Here is a 14850-nt window from a genome sequence, read left to right as displayed (position 1 = left end):
CCCCTGGCAACCACCACCACTCTATTTTCAGCGTAAGGACATAAACACAAAGTTAAAATTAAGAAAAAAATTTTTAACTCTAGGGCATCTTGTAAAGCCTCGTCATTGTATGCTCCCCTGGCAGGAATGAGGTGGGAGAGGCCATAGGATCAGTTCACCTGTTGGAAGGAGGTAAAAGGAAAAACTTTTTCCTTGCGGTTCCTGAGGTAGAGTTTGAGGTTCCTAAGGTGGAGTATTTGCATTGTCGCTACTGTTTTTAACTAGCATAAAAATGGCTTATATACGGGGTCATAACATTGCAAACAATTACAAAAAGGGTAAAGAAAATGTGAAAGTTCTCCGCATCTCCAGACCTACCCCGAGGCCCACTCTCCACAGGCAAACATTTGAAATCACATCTGGGTTTTGTGCTTTTACACACATTATATTACATTGGTTACATTCAGAATTCAAAAATATGTTTATACTTCTGTTTCTCAGCTTATCCACTTTAAACATTATTTAAAGACCCCCTCACTTTAAATAATGTGGCCATTGAACATTGAGGAATTTAATTCCATTATAGGTCACCTCATTTTTCCCCTCCCAATTTTTACTTATATTTTTGTTTTTAGTCTATTGGTAATCTTTATCACTTGAAACAATTTGCTTAAATCTGTATTCCTCGGTCTGTCACCTTTTACAGTGTCCTTTTTACGATATCTCCCACTCACATTATGTAAGTCACTTGAAAGTCATTTCAATGGGATTTTCCTGTCAAGCACCTGGGCTCAGTCCATCTTAGACCAAAGGTATAAGGGCGTTTTGAAAGTAATCTTTAGATAATAACAGACTCGGAAAGTCCACTGGTACATCTATTTTCTCAGCCCCTAATCTTAATCCTACCACGTGACTACATGAATCCACAGAAGCTACATTGACCAGTAGAATGAGAGAGAAATAGTACTTTTGTATCCTCTTAGATATATCCTTGAGGGTGATAGTGAGCACAGAGGGACTCTTATACACTCTATCCCATCTATGTCCAGGGTGGTAATACAGATAAAATGCTCCCTAAATGAATTCCACAGCTAATTCAGTACCACAGGATTCTATTTACAAATACATTCATGAGAGATTTCTCATTTATGTGAATGCTTCTGTATTTCAAAGAATAGCTCACAAGGAAAAATAGTCCTTCTACTCCTGTGTGGCATTTAGTGAGGCTACCTGGGCCCGGCCACGAGTCTGGTCATCTAGATTCCCAAGGACAGGATGATTACCTCCACCACGGGGCAGGTAAGATTGAGGAATTGCACAGGGAACACGGGGAGTCTGGGAACATGTATGTATGTCTGTCCAAACACAGAGACATTCTGTTTGCTGAAACACCAGAGTGATGAAAGAGTTCCTAGGGACATGAATTGGGAAACTTGACAGAGGGACACCTGAGGCTGATGGACAAGAGGGCGGCCAGTCTTGCACGACTTCATCGGTTTTGTCGAGCTATACAAACCACCAATCCATCCATACCACCGTCTCCCTCAAACTGCCACAGTCTTAGAAATGTATGGAGATACTCTGGGACTTCCCTGATGGCGCAGTGGATAGGACTCCATGCTCCCAATGCAGGGGGCCCGGGTTCGATCCCTGGTCAGGGGACTAGATCCCACATGCATGCCGCAACTAAGAGTTTGCATGCTGCCACTAAGACCCAGTGCAACCAAGTAAATAAATAAATAAATATAAAAAAAAAAAAGAGGGCTCATGTCCTTTGCTTTTTTTATTAAAAAAAAAAAAAGAAATGTATGGAGATATTCTAAAATACCAGCATGTAATAGTTTAAATTCATTTTTATTATTATTACAGTGTACATGTTTACTAGAGAAAATAGTTGTTACCATTCTGGTGTGCAGTCTCCCAATTATACACATACAGTTCATCCCACAGTTCAGTCTCAGCAGCCTTGCCTCTTTGATTAGTCTTTTTGTGCACTTCTTTAATATTTTATGGCATGTTGCCTGTGATGGTTAATTCTTTGTGTGGGGTGGGGGAGAGTCTGATATTTGGTCAAACATTATTCTGGCTGTTTTTGTGAGAGTGTATTTACATGGGTTTAACATTTAGACCGACAGACTGAATAAAGCAGATTACCCTCAGTTGCAACTTTAGCTAAGTTTCTCCATAGCATTGCTGCCTCAACATCCATTTTTGGCCAAGTGGCCTGTGGGGGCCTTGAACTAACACTAGCCCCGCACGGAAAGGCACACCCTAGATAACAGCCCACCAGGTCACAAGTAAATGTGAGTTCCTGATATGACTCAACAGCTCTGTGATTAACAGCCCACCCCACTCCCCTGCCCTGCCCACCCAGCACCTTCCCCTTGTGTTCCACCTTAGATAAGACCCCCATGGAGCCTCCCAAAACCCTGCTCTTTTTGGTTTAAATTGACCAAGCCAGCTTTAGCCTGGGGACCCCAAAGCACTAATATAGGCATGTGCCCCAGGTCCTGCCACTCTTTCTGCTTTCACCCTGCCTTAACCTCCCCTCCAGGTGTGCCCTGTGCTTCCTCCAGGACCTGTGAGTAATAAACTTCTCCATTTCGATTTCTCTTGTGGTCTTTTGTGGAACCAGGGCTCACCATCCTGCACCCAGTGCATCATTTAACAAATGTTAATTTAAGAAAGTCGTAACACCTCCCTAATCTGGTGGGCCTCACCAGATCAGTTGAAAGCCTGAACAGAACAAAAAGATTCATCCGCACATGGGTATGAAGAGTTCCTCCTGCTTGACTGCTTTCAAGCTAAGTCTTTTTTTTTTCTGCCTTCAGACTCAAACTGAAATATCAGTTTTTCCTGGGTCTAGAGCCTGCTGGCCTTTGGACTGGAACCACACCATTGGCTCTCCTGGGTCTCCAGCTTGCCAACTGTAGATTTTGGAATTTGCTCTCTATAATTGTGAGTTGGTTTCTTATAATAATTCTCTCTGTCTCATATATATGTGTGTGTGTGTGTGTGTGTGTGTGTGTGTGTGTGTGTGTGTGTATAGGTTCTGCTCTGTTTCTTTAACTAAAACATTGCCTCTTTCCTTAAAAAAAAAAAGTAAAGACTGGAAAAGTGAAAGTGCTGTACTAATCACAAGAAATGTAAATCTTCTAACTTTATAGCAACTGAGATAAAAAGTGGAAATCACTGAGCATGTTGAGAGCAGCAAAACTTTATCCAGTTGATATAAATCCAATGGATATTCAGTTATAAAGGGGCAAATATAAATAATTAAAGAACAGGGTTGAAATGCTAGAAATATAACATCAAAGATGTGCCTAACAATCCAAAATTCCATCAACAATCAAATGGATAAATAAATTAATTATATTCATTCATTGGAATATCAACATCAGAAGGAACAAACTACAACTACACTCAATAGACAAATAAACAGAGAAAATGTACAAAGAAAAGAGAAAATCAATAAAGTTAAAAGTTTATGCTTTTAAAAGATCGATTAAACCAACAAATAGGGAAACCTATAGAGAAAGTAGATTAGTGGTTGCCTAGGGCTTGAGGTGATAGAGACAGATGAGAGATTTGGGAAGTGATGGCTAAGGGGTACAGGGTTTCTTTTTTGGAGCAATGAAAATATTCTAAAATTTATTATGGCGAAGGATGCACAACTCTCTGAGTATGGTAAATGCAATTTATTGTACACTTTAAATGGGTGGATTGTATAGTATGTAAATTACATCTCAATAAAGCTGTTAACATATAATGGCAAAATTAAGATATTCACAGATAAACAAAAGCTGACAGAATTTATCACTGGTAGGCCTATCCTACAAGAAATACTAAAGGGAGACCTTTAGGCTGAAATGAAAGGATGCAAGATAGTGCCTTGAATCCACATGAAGAAAATAAAGAGCACTGGTAATGGTAACTACATAGGTTAAAAGAAAAAGAAAATTAAAATTAAAAAGGGGGACTTCCTTGGCGGTCTAGTGGCTAAGACTTCTCCTTCCAGTGCAAGGGGTGTGGGTTCAGTCCCTGGTCGGGGAGATAAGATCCCACATGCCTCACAGCCAAAAAACCAAAACATAAAACAGAAGCAATATTGTAACAAATTCAATAAAGACAAAAAAAAAAATGGTCCACATCAAAAAAATCTTTTAAAAAAATTAAATTAAAAGGAAATTAAGGGGCTTCCCTGGTGGTGCAGTGGTTGAGAATCTGCCTGCCAATGCAGGGGACACGGGTTCGAGCCCTGGTCTGGGAAGATCCCACATGCTGCGGAGCAACTAGGCCCGTGAGCCACAACTACTGAGCCTGCGCATCTGGAGCCTGTGCTCCGCAACAAGAGAGGCCGCAATAGTGAGAGGCCCGCGCACCGTGATGAAGAGTGGCCCCCGCTTGCCACAACTAGAGAAAGCCCTAACACAGAAATGAAGACCCAACACAGCCAAATAAATAAATAAATAAATAAATAAATAAATTATTTTTAAAAAAAGGAAATTAAAGACTTCCCTGGTGACGCTGTGGTTAAGAATCCGCCTGCCAATTCAGGGGGCACAGGTTCGAGCCCTGGTCCAGGAAGATCCCATATGCCACGGAAGCAACTAAGTCTGTGCGCCACAACTATTGAGCCACCACAGAGTAACTAAACCCGAGAGCCACAACTACTGAAGCCCATGTGCCTAGAGCCCATGCTCCACAACAAGAGAAACCACCGCAATGAGAAGCCCATGCACTGCAATGAAGAGTAGCCCCCGCTCGCCGCAACTAGAGAAAGCCCGTGCGCAACAAAAAAGACCCAAAGCAGCCAAAAATAAAAATAAATAAATAAATAAAATTTAAAAAAATATTGTAACAAATTCAATAAAGACTTTAAAAAAACAAAACAACAACAACAACAACAAAAAATGGTACATTAGAAAATATCTATTTAACCCCAAAGCAGGAAGTAATAGAGGAATAGAGGCACAAAAAAGACATAAGAACATAAGACATGTAGAAAACAAGTAGCAAAATGGCAGACATAAACTCTACTTTATTGTCAATTACATTAAATGCAAATGGATTAAACACTCCAATCAAAAGGCAGAATGGATTTTAAAAAATGTGATCCAACCACATGCAGTCTATAAGAAATGCACTTTATTTTTTTTCTTGCTATTTGCCACAATATTTTTTTTTCATTTTTTTTTAATTGGGGTATATTTGTGTTACAATGTTGTGTTCGTTTCCACTGTACAGCGAAGTGAAGCAGAGTTCCCTGTGCTATACAGCAGGTTCTTATTAGTCATTAATTTTATCCACATCAGTGTATACATGTCAATCCCAATCTCCCAATTCATCCCACCCCCACCCTCACTTTCCCCCCTTGGTGTCCATACATTTGTTCTCTACATCTGTGAAGAAATGCACTTTAGATTCAAAGACATAAATAGATTGAATGTAAAAGGATGGGCAAACATATGCCATGTAAACAATAGCCAGAAGAAATCTGGAGTAGTTATGCTAATATCAGAAAAAAAATAGACCTTAAGAAAAATATTAGCAGGGTGGCAAAGAAGGATATTTTACAATAATAAAAGGATCAATCCCTCAAGAAGACATACCGATTATAAACATGGATGCATGTAACAACATACTTCTTAAAATACATGAAGCAAAAACTGACAGAATTGAAGGGAGAAATAGACAATTCAACAATAATAGTTGAAAATTCTAACACCCCACTTTCATTAATAGATAGAACAACTGGACATAAGATTAGCAAGGAAATAGAAAACTTGAACAACATTCTAAACCAACTAAACCAGACATTGATAGAAAATTCCATTCAAAAGCAGACACATGTTCTCTCAATTGCACCATGGAACGTTCTCCAGAATAGACCATTTATTAGTCCATAAAACAAGTCTCAATAAAGTTATAAGGACTGAAATCATACAAAGTATATTTTCCAACTGCAATGGAATGAAATTAGAAATAAGTAACAGGAAAAAAAAATGGAAAATTCACACACATGTTGATACTAAATAACACAATCCTAAATAACCAATAGATCAAAAAAGAAATCACAAGGGAAATGAAAAGATAATTTGAGATGAATGAAAACAAAAACATAACACACCAAAACTTATGGGATGCAGCTAAATCATTACTTAGAGGGAATTTTCTAGCTGTATATGTCTATATCTGAATAGAAGAGAGATCTCAAATAAATAACCTAAACCTCTACCTTAGGAAACTAGAAAAAGAAGGACAAACTAACCGGAAGGAAGCAGGAGGAAGGAAATAATACAAAATAGAGCAGAAGTAAATTATATAGAGAATAGAAAAACAGTAGAAAAATTCAAGAAAGCCAGAAGTTGGTCCTTTGAAAAGATCAACATAGATGAAAAACCTTTAACTAGTCTGACCAAGAAAAAAGAAAGAGAGAAAAGACTCAAATTAATAAAATCAGAAATGAAAGGGGGCATTACTATTGATCTTACAGAAATAAAAATGATTATAAGAGAATACTAAAACAATTTTATGCAAACAAATTGGATAACCTAGATAAAATGTAAAGTTCCTAGAAAGATACAAACTACTGCAACTTAATCAAGAAGAAATTTTAAAATCTGAATAGAATGAAAACAAATAAAGAGACTGAATTAGTAGTCAAGATCTTGCCACCAAGAAAAGCCTAGGACCTAGGTTTCACTGGTGAATACTATACTATCAAATGTTTAAAAAGAATTAACATCAATCCTTCTCAAAACCTTCCAAAAATTAGAACAACATATGAAAAGGATTATACACCATGACCAAGTGGAATTTAGTCCAAGAATGCAAGATTGGTGCAACATACAAAAATTAATCAATATAATCATATTATTAGAATAAAGAACAAAACCCACATGATCATCTCAATAGATGCAGAAAAAGCATTTGACAAAATCCAACAGCTTTTCATGATAAACTCAACAAACTATAAGTAGAAGAGAACTTTCCCAACATGATAAAGGACATCTATGAAAAACCCATAAATAACATTATGCTCAGTAGTGAAAGACTGAAGGCTTTCTCACCAAGATCAGGAACAAGAAAAGGATATCGACTCTAACCATTACTATTCGACATTATACTGGAATTTCTAGTAGTGAAATTAGGCTAGAAAAAGAAATAAGAGACATACATATTGGAAAGAAAAAAAGTAAAACTATATCTACAGATGACATGATCTTGTATATAGAAAATCCTAAGGAATTCACACACAGATACAAATTTGTTAGAGCTGATAAACAAGTTCAGCAAGGTTGCAGGATACAAAATCAATTTACAAAAATCAATTATATTGCTATACACCAGCAACGAATGATCCAAAAATGAAATTAAGAAAATAATTCTATTTATATTAGCATCAAAAAGGACTAAATTTAACCCAAAAAACCCCGCAAACTTTACACACCAAAACTACAAAACATCATTGAAAGAAATTAAAGAAGACCTGGATAAATGGGAAGACATCCCATGTTTATGGGTTGGAAGACTTAATATTGTTAAGAGGGCAATACTTCCCTAATTGTTCCTACAGATTTGATGCAATCCACATAATTTTCCAACTACCTGTTTTTGCAAAAACTGATAAGCTGATCCTAAAATTCATATGGTATTATAAGGGTTTCAGAATAGTGTAAACAATCTTAAAAAGAATAAAGTTGAAGGACTCACATTTCCCAATTTCAAAATTACTACAAGAAAACAAAACAAAACATACTACAAGACAGGGTACAACTGGCATAAGGATAGACATATAAATCAATGAAGGAGATTTTAGAGTCCAGCAATAGACCCACACATTTATAGATAATTGATTTCTGATAAAGTTTCCAAGACCATTCAATGGGGGAAGAATGGTCTTTTCAACAAATAGTGCTGGGACAATTGGATATCTATATGCAAAAACATTAATTTGAACCCATACTTCACAGCCTACAAAAATTAACTCAGAATGGATCAAAGACTTAAATGTAAGATCTACAACTATTAAAACTCTTAGAAGAAAATGTAGGTGTAAATCTTTGTGACCTTGGGTTAGGCAATAGTTTCTTAGATATGACACCAAAAACACAAGCAACCAAAAGAAAAAAAAATTATGTAACTTGGACTTCATTAAAATTAAAACTTTTCTGCTTAAAAGGGCCCTATCAAGAAAGTAAAAGACATTATTTCAATAGAAAAAGTAAGTCATCAATCCAGGTTCAGCTTTAATTTCAGCAATCCCATTCCAAGAGACTTGAAAATATATCTCCACACAAAACTTGTACACAGATGTTTCTAGCTGCATTATTTATAAAAGCCAAAATGTAGAAACAACCCACATGTCCATCAAATGATGAATGGACAAACAAAATGTAGCTTATCTACACAATGGGATATTATTGGGTCATAGAAAGGAATGAAATACTGATACATGCTACAACATGGATAAACCATGAAAAGATTATGCTATATGAAAGAAACCAGTCACAAAGCCTGTGTGACTCTATTTACATGAAATGTCCAAAATAGACAAACCCACAAAGATAGAAAGTATGTTAGTGGTTGCCAGAAAGAGAGGGGAGGAGGGAATGGAGAGTGACTGCTAACAGGTACAGAATTTCTTTCTGAGGTGATGAAAATGTTCTGAAATTAGATAGTGGTGACAGTTGCACAACTCTATGAATAGACTGAATTTTTTACTTTAAAAGGGGAAATTTCATGGTGTGTGAATTATATCTCAATTTTAAAATCCTCTAAGAAGTATGAGCAAATAAAGTAATCCCAGGAATGCAAGGTTGGTTTAACATTCAAAAATCAATTAATGTAATTATCATAAAATGGAATAAAGGAGAGAGACCATGGAATTATATCAATAGATTAAGAAAAAGCATTTGACAAAATTCAACAAACATACATTCAAGATGAAGGCTCTCAACAGACTAGAAATAGAAGGGAATTTCCTCAACCTGATGAAGGAAAATCTATAAAGTATAAAACTGTATAGGTTACATTCTACTTAATGGTAAAGACTGAATGCTTATCTCTTCAGATTAGAAATAAGGCAAGGATGTCAACTCTCAATACTTTTATTCAACACTGAACTATACACAAAGCCTATGCAACAAAGCAAGAAAAAAAGGCAAATGGGTTGGAAAGGAAAAAGTAAAACTGTCTTTATTCACAGAAAACATAATCATCTAAGAAAATCCTAAGAAATCTACATAAAAGCTACTAGAACTAATAAATGACTACAGCAAGGTTGCAGGTATTCCTATCTAGGTAGTCACCCAAGAAAAATGAAAGCATATATCCCCTAAAAGACTTTTACATTTAATAGGCGTAGCCACTTTACTCATAATAGTCAAAACTTGAAGACAACTCAAATGTCCAACAACAGGCAAATAAATAACAAACTGCCCTTGGAGGAGACATCTTTGTTCAGGGGCCAGTTGCTACTGAACCTTTGCCCTATGGAGCTAGGAGAGGGTGGAAAGGAAGACAATGGGACAGTAAGGTAAGTGATACTAATCTGGCCTGGCCAGCCTAGGAACAAAGAACACTTGGTTGGGAGGTAGAGAGGAGAGTTGCTTAGCAAGAGAGGAGTGAAGGTCGCAGACAGGACTGTGAGATTTGGGAAGTAGTAACAAAGATCTCAGAAGAGAAAGCATAGCCTGGTACAATAGCTTTGAGGAGGGTGACTCGGGGGAGAAACTGTGTAAAGAGGACTTCAGGAAGTTGGTATGTGATGTGATTCCCTCTTCTTAATGCTTCTTTTGGATGAGACACTGTACTGGGATAAGCCCAGATCTATTTGGGCTATATAAAATAAATACAACAGCAGTAATACCTATAGGCACCAAATGCTTACTAGGCACCAATCACTGTGCTAAGCAATTTAAATACGTTCAATATTATGAGATGGGTACTGTAATTCCCATTACATAGATGAGGAAACTGAGGCACAGAATTTTATGTGCTCTGCCCAAGATCACGTGGTTACTAAGTGGCAGAGACAGAACATTTGATTGCATATTCAAACCCAAAGCTAAGAAGCTGTTTCCCTTTTCTCACCTTCTTCCATAGAGCTTCCTCCACACCCTTTCAGGGTTGGGTGGGTGAGGGAGGGGTGCTGAAGAGTGATTTGGTAGGCCTCACATTCCCAAAGCACCTTATGTCCAAATGAGGTCATATATCCAGCCAGAAAGACTCAGCCAGGCCCGAGAGAACATCCAGGGATCCATCCAGCATTGAAGCTACTTCCCACTGCCAGTCAGTACCACCTCCAGCGAGCCATGAACTAATAATTGTATAAATACCATAATTATCTGGTTCTAGTGCAAATACCTTGCTTTAAAAATACACCATAATTTTTGTTACCTTATCCTGATATATCTTCAGTTTTTAATCCAGTCGGCAACTAAAAAATGGAATGGCCTCTCTCATCCTTTGAGAGCCCCTGTTCCCTTCTCTCTGGTCTGCGAGGGGCAGGTAAGAGGGGAGCCTGCCGGAAGCAGCTCTGAGGCTCACCCTAGGAGCTGCCCATGGCTCCGTGGTCAGCATGGCTACACCCACAGGCTGAAGTAGGTCCGAAACCTGGGGACTCAGAAGCTGCATGGAACAAAGCATATCTGTCCAGAGGTTTCCTGAGCTTTGAGGGGGTTTGTGAGGAGTTTACCAGGTACAGGTTGATAGGGGGCATCGCTGCTTTGGGGTGCATGGTCTTTAATCCATTGGTTCTCACCTGGCAGTTTTGATCCCCCCCTCCCCCCACCAAAAGGACATCTAGCAAGGTCTGGAAACTTTTTTTTTTTTTTAAAGAAATTCACGTTCTTTTATTTATTTATTTTTGGCTGTGTCGGGTCTTCGTTTCTGTGCGAGGGCTTTCTCTAGTTGCGGCACGTGGGGGCCACTCTTCATCGCGGTGCGCGGGCCCCCCACCATCGCGGCCTCTCTTGTTGCGGAGCACAGGCTCCAGACGCGCAGGCTCAGTAATTGTGGCTCACGGGCCCAGTTGCTCCGTGGCATGTGGGATCTTCCCAGACCAGGGCTCGAACCCGTGTCCCCTGCATTGGCAGGCAGATTCTCAACCACTGCGCCACCAGGGAAGCCCCCTGGAAACTTTTTTAAAAATTTATTTTATTGAAGTATAGTTGATTTACAATTTATGATGTGTTTTTTTTAAACATCCTTATTTATGATGTTTTGTTAATTTCTGCCATACAGCCAAGTGATTCAGTTATACATATATATACATATACATATATATATTCCTTTTCATATATTTTTCATTACAGTTTATCACAGGATATTGAATATAGTTCCCTGTGCTGTACAGTAGGATCTTGTTGTTTATCCATCCTATATATAATAGTTTGCATCTGCTAATCAAGGTCCGGAAATATTTTCGATTTTCATAAGTGGGGAGTTTTACTGGCATCTAGTGGGTAGAGATCAGAGATGCTGATAAACAGCTTACAATGCACAGCATAGCCCCCCACAACAAAGATTTATCCACTCCAAATGTCAAAATGCTGAAGTTGAGAAACCCTATTTAACCCTTTGGGACCAGCACATTCATGGTGGCCACTCCCTCCTAAGAAGCTTCCTACAAAGCTTTATCTGGGTTTAAAGCCCAGATTAAAGGGTTGGACTACAGGCCCTGCCCATGCCCTCAGGGGGAATTTCCTTATTATCACCTGGCCACCCACTCTGGCCCCTTTGCTGGAGGGCTCTGCCCTCAGGTAAATATTTTCCCTACTTGTTTGGGAAACTTTGAGAAAAATCCCCTTTAGCCATCTTGTAAGCATCGAAGATGTACCATACTGTGCTTTGTGCTTTACCACCAAAAAAAAAAAAAAAAAAAAAATTTTTTTTTAATAAGGCAGCTAGGGGATTTTTATTATTTTTGCTCAAATAACTAAAGAGTTGCAGTCAGCTCTTAAGATTTCAAAGGTGGCACATCCAGCAAGGTGCTCAGATAGAGCTCAGAAAAAAGAGTGGGTTTGGTGTCAATGCATTAATGGTCTATATGGGAGGGGTGATAACCTAGAAATTCTGACCTGGGCGGGGGCAGCCTGGAAGGGTGGGCAGCCGCTGATGGGAAGGCCTCCCACCTCCCCCCAGCCTCCAGCCACCAGTGAGGGGCCCTTGGGGACCCCGGGGACATTTGCCTGCACTCTCAGGAGACTCTTCTTTCCTCTTCCTGGGTTTCATCTTTACTAACTAGACAGTGAGCTATCAGGGAATGAGGCAAAATGCTCTAGGAATGTGAAACTGCCTCTCAGAGGAAAAGGCACAGGGGTCTGAAAATGCAGCCAGTGGCGCCAGGTGCCCGCTGAGGGCACCTGAGCATCTACGAGGGGAGGGGAGCGCTCCTAACCCTTCCTGACCCTCATCCCCCTCCGCGGCCACCCCCCCTTACCTGGCCTGCTTCGGTGGACTCAACCCTAGGGTTCATGCACCCAGGTCCTGTATCAGCTCAAAGCGGGTGAGGAAAGTAGATTTGGAGCCTGTTAACCCCAGGGTGTGAGGGTCTTTGTGTCCCAGGGCTGGTGAGAGAGAATGAACAGAGATGAAAGAGCTGGGCCTGGAAGCTTAACTGGACTCTGAGGCCACAAAGTGCCCCCTCCTGGAGAAACGTGCTCCGCGATTTCCCCTCCATCCAATGGCTTCATGTTAGAACCATCAGGGGAGCTTTTAAAAAATACCTGCGCTCAGACCAATTAAATCAAAATATCTGAGGGGTGTCCCAAGCAAGTATTTCCTTCCTTCTTTTTGACATTGGGTGATTTCCCACCTCCTTCCAGGGAGGGAAGCCTGACTCCTGAAATCACTGTCCTGAAGGAAAAGTACCTAGTTCTGTAGTCAGCCCCCCCCAACCCCCCACGCCGGGGGACATGCCACAGACACTCAGGAAGTTTCTGCTTTGCTAGGTTTCTCAGTTTCAACCCATTTTCTTAATAATTTGGTCAGAGCATCTCTGCTTTCGTAAAACCCGGGTCTTGGAAATGAGCTGATTCAGTAGGAGTTGGACTGAAGTCTATATTTGTGCTGGTACTGGGAAGAGCAAAGGACCAGGAGAACTAGACTGGTGTGAATACAGCAAGTTTGTGGCACTTAAAAAAATATCTATTTTCAATTACCTTAAGAAGCCCATTTGCCTACAACGTATCCTGCTAATTTTAAACAAGGCTGATCTAATAGGCACTTGCATTATGGTGCTAGTTATTTAGACACTGAAATACATACTGGCAAATGGCTGCTGCCCTAAATTCCCAGAGTTCCCTTTCCCCCCACTTATCCCCTCCCCTCCTCAGAACCACTCCCTCTCCCACCTCTGTGATCCCGCAACTCAAAAGTTATTTGCTTTCAAAGAATTACACTGCCTTACAGTGTGCCTCTCTCTCTCATGTAATTGGAGATACTGCCTGTCAGCCTATCACAGGTAAAAAGACGTAAAAATGTTTCCCAAACTGTATTATAAATATGACTGTAATACTGTATGCCTTAAAAATTTTATACCAATTCGTTCATTAGCATATAGGCTAGGCTACCATAAAGCAATCATATTGCTGCTTCTTTGTTACCCATGCATGAATCATTATACCTGTAAATAAATATGAATTTCTTCTTTTTCGCATTGTCTTTTTTAAAAAATATTTTTATTTATTTATTTGGCTGCGTCGGGTGTTAGTTGTGGCACGCGGGATCTTTTGTTGTGGTGAGCGGGCTCTTCATTGTGGCTTGTGGGCTTCTCTCTAGTTGTGGCACGTGGGCTCCAGAGCATGTGGGCTCAGTAGTTGTGGCACATGGGCTTAGCTGCCCCATGGTACATGGGATCTTAGTTCCCCCATGGCACATGGGATCTTAGTTCCCCGACCAGAGATCGAACCCGCATCCCCTGCATTGGAAGGAGGATTTTTTTTTTAATTAATTAATTAATTTTTATTTTTGGCTGTTTTGGGGGTCTTTGTTGCTGTGTGCAGGCTAGCTGCGGCGAGCAGGGGCTACTCTTTGTTGCGGTGTGCGGGCGTCTCATTGTGGTGGCTTCTCGTTGCGGAGCACGGGCTCTAGGTGCACAGGCTTCAGTAGTTGTGGCACGTGGGCTCAGTAGTTGTGGCTCATGGGCTCTAGAGCGCAGGCTCAGTAGTTGTGGCGCGCACGGGCTTAGCTGCTCCACGGTATGTGGGATCTTCCCAGACCAGGGCTTGAACCCTTGTCCCCTGCACTGGCAGGCGGATTCTTAACCACTGCGCCACCAGGGAAGGGAAGTCCGGAAGGAGGATTCTTAACCACTGAACCACCAGGGAAGTCCTCTCACATTGCCTTTTCATTTTTGATGTCTAGTGTTAGTAATATGTATAACATCTACAGTCTTTTGTATCATATAAGACAATATTGATGTAGGTATTGACAGACAATTCATCTTATAAACAGATGATGTAAACTTACAGTATCGATAAATGAAATATAGTACTATAAACATATTTTCTCTTCCTTTTGATTTTCTTAATAACATCTTCTTTCTTCTAGCTTACTTTATTATAAGAATACAGTATACAATACATATTACATACAAAATATGCATTACTCGACTGTTTATGTTATTGGTAAGGTTTCCAGTCAACAGTAAGCTATTAGTAGTTAAAGGTTTGGAGGAGTCAAAAGTTATATGTGGATTTTTGACAATGGGGGGGGTCAGCATCCCTCACCCCTGAGTTGTTCAAAGGTCAACTGTACTTACCTCCTGTGACGGTTGTGAGAATTGAGTCATTTTATGTGCCTGACACATAGTAAGTGATACACAGCAAGGGTGCTGGGTACAGTTGTACAAATTGTTCACTG

The 14850-nt window shown here is 39.8% G+C and overlaps 1 protein-coding gene and 1 long non-coding RNA gene across 3 annotated transcripts in view; one reads left to right on the top strand and one right to left on the bottom strand.

The window, feature by feature from the left end:
• The window catches only part of LOC309626636, a 1318538-nt gene that overhangs the window by 39144 nt on the left and 1264544 nt on the right, over positions 1–14850 (bottom strand). The window lies entirely within an intron of this gene.
• The window catches only part of BATF (basic leucine zipper ATF-like transcription factor), a 56795-nt gene that overhangs the window by 17320 nt on the left and 24625 nt on the right, over positions 1–14850 (top strand). For both annotated transcript variants that reach the window (XM_082385869.1, XM_082385868.1), the window contains exon 2: positions 2811–2937. The gene's annotated coding sequence lies outside the window, so the exon portion shown is untranslated. The remainder of the gene's footprint in view (positions 1–2810; positions 2938–14850) is intronic.

The sequence above is a fragment of the Balaenoptera borealis genome, assembly GCF_965194805.1.
Source record: "Balaenoptera borealis genome assembly, chromosome: 3".
Taxonomy (NCBI): Eukaryota; Metazoa; Chordata; class Mammalia; order Artiodactyla; family Balaenopteridae; genus Balaenoptera; species Balaenoptera borealis.
This window is presented reverse-complemented; position numbering and strand designations above follow the sequence as displayed.